This window comes from Triturus cristatus, chromosome 2_2 (assembly GCF_964204655.1).
Source record: "Triturus cristatus chromosome 2_2, aTriCri1.1, whole genome shotgun sequence".
NCBI lineage: Eukaryota > Metazoa > Chordata > Amphibia > Caudata > Salamandridae > Triturus > Triturus cristatus.
In genome coordinates, this window is record NC_140582.1 from 1,221,071,780 (window position 1) to 1,221,079,140 (window position 7,361).

Here is a 7,361-nt window from a genome sequence, read left to right on the forward strand (position 1 = left end):
CCGGGTCATGCTAAAGGAGGAGGCTCCTCGCAAGCATGGCGGGCACCGGCGCCTGACCCACCAGATGCGGCGTGTCCTGGCGGTGGTCTTCCCTGACCTGGATAGGCGGATACAGGAGTTACAGCAGCAGGAAGGGGGTAAGTACATGTGTGTTTGTTGTGTGTCGCCAGCTTTTCTTGCTGCTCAGTCGCCTGGGGAGACACTGCCAGGATATATATGTGCAGTGCATATCCTGTTCCCCCACAGTCAACCTGAGCTGTTCTTCCTCCCTTCCCCTCCTTGACATGTGTTACCTGGTCTGTGTGTTATCACTATTGCACATGGTCATCTAGGCTGCCAGTTTATTTAGGTGCACACTGCTTTCAGCATCATGTGTGGGGGTGGTCTGCCTGTGCCCTGCCCTGTACAGTCATTTGGGGGTGCATAATTGTTGGCACTGATGCTGAGTCTCAACATAGGAGTGTGAGGTTTCAAAAGAACAGACTTGCAGCATGCATTACCGATGTTGCGGCCTCGGACATGATGTGCATGAGTGGGAGATATGCATAGTGCCGGGACGGTTGCTCCTGTAACAGTCAGCTCATTCCAGGACCATGGAGCAGTGTGCACACTACAGTCCCCTGACACAGCCTGCCCTCCTACTCATGTGTGTCATCCAACACTGTGCACATTCACTGTGGGTTCATCATGGCTCTGCCTCTGTGGCATTGTTCCCTGGCCTAGGTAGTAGTTTTCACATGTGTGATACATTTGCCCACTGGACAGGGATACTCACACTGGGCAGTGCCTGTGTGGCTATTCACAACAACCTGTTGATGTTTGTTTGTGACCAATATGTTTTGCCAGCCCTACAAGGTGATGTTGTGTTAATGAAGCTAGTTTTCAAGCACAGTTATTGTAACCCTGAATAAGAGCTTTCACTTCTTGATTGGTATCAGTCACATTGACTCAGGTATGGGTGGGTGTGCGCAGGAGGGGCTTACATGTTCAACCCTGATGTTTCATTGCCAGTTCTGACTTGTGTGTGATGATTCGCAGTACAGAAAGTCATCGTGCAGTGCCCCCGTGATGTTGGCCAGTGCTTGCTGTTGGTGCTTCATTGCCTGTGTAAGTTCTTGGCAATTATGTATCCTGCTTTGACATTTTTGGCACCTGTGTGTGGTTCAGATGCTACACAGTTGTGACTTTGTGTGCTGACATCTGTGGGTACATTCTGCCTTGCCATGAGGGGTAACCCACAGTACAGCTAGGCTTTTTTGCTAAACAATTGCAGGCCCATTAGCTTATGCATTGTCCTGGGTGTGGACATGTGTGCCACTCCAGATGACAGTCAGTAGGTCATATGTGTAGCCAACTGTGTGATGAGGTGACGGATAGCCATGTGACAAATGACATTATTCAAGTTGTTACTCTGGGAAAATGTCCATTGGCACTCACTACACCTGTCAACATGTCTCAATGTTTCATATGCTTGACCTTGTTGTTTGGTTGTGAAGGACAATGATGTGCCTGCATGACATATGTCTCCCAAGGAAGTGCACAAGACACCACCTTTACACTTTCCAGGGACACGCTGGCACATTTTAAAGTAAGGCACAGTTTGAACAACACTTGTTTGGAGTTCATACATATACATGTTTCCACAGTGTGCTAGCATTTGGGTTAGTCCTTGGTTGTTGCTGATACCAACTTACGAGTGTCAAGTCATCCAGCCACCCTGGTGCCATGTATATGCACTTAGTGCTACGCCATTTCTGCCTAACAGTGGCTGATTTGAATGAGTCTGGCAGCTCAGACAATGACTGTGTACATGTAGTTTGGTGTGCACCTCCTTGTGTGACTTCTGCTATACAGACACATGTGTGTTGTGTTCACAGAGTGCCACATTCACACATGCTAGACATGTCCATTTTGTAAAGGGTTGTGATTCTCCAGGAGTCACAATGTATTTATTTGGGGTGTCAAAAGTACTCACAGGTCTCTGAGTGTGGGGACACCTTCTGCATTGGCATGTGGTATTTGGCCTTGGGTGCGACAATACTGTTTGTTTCCCAGTGAACAAAAGGTGGCATGCCTTCATAGTCTTGCTGTGCTCAACTGATCCCAGACACTAGCTTCTCATGATCTTGTGATTTCAAGTTATTTGCTGTTGTGTCCTAATTTTCATTGTTTGCAAGTGGCATGGTGCGTCAACCGACTGGGGAGTGCAGGGCTTACATATGTGGGGAGTATCCTAGATGTTACTCCTGATGCCTTTCCTGATATGCACTGTTGCCTATTTTGTTTGGACTCATGTGTCAGATGTATACAGGTGACTGATTTTGTCCTGTCTCTTCACCTTGCCCACAGCATCATCGGAGGACACCGAGGGAGACACCGGCACGGACGAAGAGGAGGGATCGAGCAGTAGTGCCACCACTGCTGTGGAGTCGGTGGAATCTAGTGGCACGGAGTGCGAGGGGAGTGAGGCGGAGGACCTGCCCAGTACCAACACAGATACGAGGCAGACGGGTCCGAGGCTGAGCTCCCAGAGGGGGCGGAGGCTGCTCCCACAGCTACAAGCAGCAGTACATCCCTCGCCGCCCCCTCCATTACCATCACCGCCCTCCCACTTGCTCGGGTCCCTTCTGTCCGTGCTAGGCCACACCGTGTCTCCTTCGTGCCAGGCACCGCACCTCCTGCCCCTGTCCCCCATGCTGCCCTCACTGCTGAGTCTGTGGACATTCAGCGGCAGTTGCAAGTTGGGCAGACATCGACCCTGACTGTCCTCCATGGCCACACCAGACAGCTGACCCAGATGGTGTCGTACATGGAGGGCATGTCAGCAGCGATGTCTGACCAACGGATGTTGCTGAGGTCCCTGGACTCGTCACTGACGGCAGTAGCGAGTCACCTGCAGTGCTGCCTTCCCCCCTACCCCTGGCCCATCCACAAGTCCAACACCCATGCCTGTCCCAAGCACGACCAGACATCCACACACACGCACCCCACCAGACACAAGCAGCACACCACCACGTAAGGGCAAGCGCACACCTCCTGACACGCACACTCAGGGGGTAGCAGGCACACCCACTGGGTCTGGGGCACACAGCCAGGCACGCAGCCACAGTCCTCATCCACATGACTCACTCCCCAGTCCCTCCGATGTCACTCCCCTTGGCTCCCCTGCCCCAGATTCGGAGAAGGAGGCCTACTTTGCTGGGCTGGGCCTCAGCCCCACTAGTTCACCTGGACGCAAACGGTCATGGCACTCCACCGGTAGGGGAGTTAAGTCCCCCAGCCCGTCCACCACCTCCCCCAGTAGCGCTGCAACCCATCCCTCCGACCCCCCCCTCCTTGGGGCCTGTTGTTTCTCCGAGTGCAGGGGAGACGCTTGAAGAACTGGCAGAAGTGTGCAGCGCCGAGCTCGCCTCCACCTTTGGCGCTGCCCCTCCTCCTGTGGTGGAGTCGTCCGTCCCTGCACCCACCACACCTACTCTTCCCCCTCCTGTCCCTGCGGTGCCTGGTCCTTCCCCACATGATGCCCCCCCCCCCCCCAGTCGACGACACAGTCTTGTGATGTGCAGCAAGCTAGGGGAGACGCATGACCATGTGTCCCCCCCCAAGGACTGATGATATGGACTAGCCATTGGCCTTTGTGAATAGTCTCGTTTACACATTATTATTTTCATGCTGAATAAAGCATTTTCTATTTTCGTTCGAAATGTCTTGTAAATCAGGTATTGATGTTGATGCTGATGCTACAGGAGTTGGGGTTGTGGGCATGTGTCATGTTTCAGGGAAATATTGTGGTCTGCTGCTCATTGGGTGGAACCTGGTATCTGCGTGCCATCACGCGATCTCTGCAAAGATTCTTTTTCGTGTATGCTCTTTGTGTTTGGAGACATTGTCCCAAGGGGTGTTCCTTCCTCTGTGGCACCTGACATCTCCCCTGCAGAGAGTTGCACAATTGTTGTGTTGCCCTGTGTCTACATTTCCTTTCTTGGTGATGGATCCCTTCAACTCTGGCCATGCCTGCTCAGCAATGTGTCCGGCTGCATCGTCTGTGCCATCCTTGGTACTCACTGTACTTGTGTATAGAATATTTTGCCATGCCTTCATGGAGAAATGGTCCCTTTTCCGCACAATGCATGTGTGTAATCCCAGCCTAGTACACATATGGCACTAGTTCTGCTGGGTATTTGAACACCTGACTCACAATTGTGGCCATTGTATCTGTGTGAACTCCACCCTATTCCTTCCATGACAGACAACATCTTGGTGGCTGGTTCCGGCACCTGAACATTCCTATCAGTCCTGGGATGTACGTGACAGTGTGTGTTCTCTTTGGCTCTCTTAGTTTGTCAGGCAGTGACATGACTATACAGTCTTGTGGCATGATCTCAGTGTGTGTATTGTGCTGCATCTGCCAGGGGTGGGTATGCATGTGTTATTTGTCCTCACACCCACATGTGGTGTGTCATGCAGTGGGGGAAAGACCTCCTTCCTCCTGGGAGTGGGACACTGCTGTCAGTGATGTGTTGTTATGGCACTATCATCATTGTCCTAAGTTAGGGATACGTACATTCACCCATGGAGCTGTGGTCATCTGATAATGATGTACACCCTCCCATGTCTCTGTCCACTGCTGGGAGTCCTCTGCACCCACCCCTCATATGGCTGGGCACTGCTGGGAGTGTTAGGCACCCACCCCTCATATGTCTGGGCACTGCTGGGAGTGTTAGGCACCCACCCCTCATATGTCTGGGCACTGCTGGGAGTGATAGGCACCCACCCCTCATGTCTGGGCACTGCTGGGAGTCCTCTGCACCAACCCCTCATATGTCTGGGCACTGCTGGAAGTGATAGGCACCCACCCCTCATATGTCTGGGCACTGCTGGGAGTGATAGGCACACACCCCTCATATGTCTGGGCACTGCTGGGAGTGATAGGCACCCACCCCTCATATGTCTGTCCACTGCTGGGAGTGATAGGCACCCACCCCTCATATGTCTGGGCACTGCTGGGAGTCCTCTGCACCCACCCCTCATATGTCTGGGCACTGCTGGGAGTGATAGGCACCCACCCCTCATATGTCTGGGCACTGCTGGGGGTCCTCTGCACCCACCCCTCATATGTCTGGGCACTGCTGGGAGTGATAGGCACCCACCCCTCATATGTCTGGGCACTGCTGGGAGTGATAGGCACCCACCCCTCATATGTCAGGGCACTGCTGGGAGTGATAGGCACACACCCCTCATATGTCTGGGGGTCCTCTGCACCCAACCACCCACCCACCCACTTGCGCCATTGCTGTGGTACACTGCTGTCCTGGGCATACACCACCCCCAATTTACAGCTGATGTGCTGCACCAAGCCGTACACCTACATCCGTGGCGTGTGTACGCCTTGTATCCATCATGTATTGGGGCTGTAGGGGTACGCGTGTACGGACTGTACCCACGCTCTGGGGTCGTGGGTACGGTCCGTACACATGTACCCCTACATCATGTAGGGGTACGCGTGGTACGGCCCGTACCCACGCTCTGGGGAGCGTGGGTACGGGCCGTACCACCATTGTAGTGGTGATGTAGGGATACGCGCGGTACGGCCCGTACCAACGCTCTGGGGGCGTGGGTACGGTCCGTACACACGTACCCCTACATCACCACTACAATGGTGGTACGGGCCGTACCCACGCTCTGGGGGGCGTGGGTACGGTCAGAACCCACGCTCTGAGGGGGGTGGGTACGTCCCGTACCACCATTGTGGTGGTGACGGGTACGCGTCCACGTCCACTTCCGTTGTGGCGGGACGTGGGATTGGTGGACACGCCCCCCGAAGTGACCAGACCATGGAGGTAATTAATGTGCAGGATGTATTAGTATTTTGTGGGGTGTGGGTTATGTTTCCTGCCCCTTGCACCCCCCACCCTCTTGGCCCCTGGGGGTTGTTCTGACCTTCTGCGGCGTCTGTGGCGGTTTCTGAACACGAGGTCATAGGCTATGAGGGCCGAGATGACGCGTAGGTTGGGGTCCATCGCTGTCCGTCGCGTACCGGTGCTCCTTGTTCGCGTCGTCCTCAATTTCCCGGCAGTTTTTGGCTCCCGTAAAGAATGCTACGTGCAGAGTGACGTCGGCACGATTCGTACTAGCTGGTCCGTAAAACGCTGCCTGACTCCGTCCGGACGTCGCGTATGCGCCGTCCAGAATCAGATTTGTATGTATTTTTTGGCCGGTCGGTGGTTTTTACGACTCGTACGGAAATGGTATTTCTGTGCGAATCGTACTTGCGAGTTTGTAAGGTGTTTTTCCCGGGTACGAATCGGACGGAAAAAACGCTCCGTACGACCATTTGTACCCGGGTTTTACCGGATCGGAATCGGCACCTTAATGTACTATAATTAAATTACTTCCCACCCTAATCCCCTATAAACCCACAACCTGCTACGAAATTAAATTACACACAAATTAAATAACATAAAATTCATTACTTTAAAAATATTCAAACATACATTCCAAAATTAATACATACTTTTAACACATATACTAACACTTAAAACACTATTAAAAAATTCGATATTTTTAACAACTATATCATGACTGTCGATTTTACTTACTTCTATATTATTTAAATCGATATTTCTTACCTGATTTTCGATATTCTTCACCACTATATTTTGGCAATTCGATATTCTGTCCATTCTATATTAAAAACTCGATATTCTGTCCAGTCGATATTTTTTATTCGATATTATGTCTGTTTACCGTTGAGTAGGTGTGTAGTGCACTGGTTGTCCTATACAAGGATGAGTGCAAAGCCTTTTAGTGCATGGAGTGACCTTTGACAGGGTCAGTGCCCTGGTATGTTGCTTGCAGTGATGGAATAAGTTTAGTGTATGATCCAGCTAAAGGAGTGGGGATTGAATTCCACAGATTGCCCTGTGACAGGGATGGCTGCAGCATACAGGCTCATTTGCTGAGTGGGGTAAAGGGGACAGATTTCCCTGTACAGAGATGGGTGTGAAGGCACTGAGTGTGAGTGCCCTGATATGTGCATGGAATGCCCTTGTACATGGATAGGTGCAGCTGGCATTAAGTTTCTTTTTAAGTTGGCTGAGGAATAATTCCGTCCATAGCATGTTGTGTTTTTGAAGGATGTTTATGGGCCCTGATTGGAATGCTTACTTCTCTTACTAAAGTCTAAATCTGTAAACACACCTCGGGTTTGTGGTGCTTGTAAAAGAGGAGGTAGATGTTTGGGTTCAGCTGCTTCATGTCTTAGTTTGTGTTCATTGTAAAGAAGAGACATGTACTGGGGTCTAGTTCTTCTCTGCCCTTCATGGCTGCTGCTGCTGCTGCCCGGCCTGGAATGCTAGTTC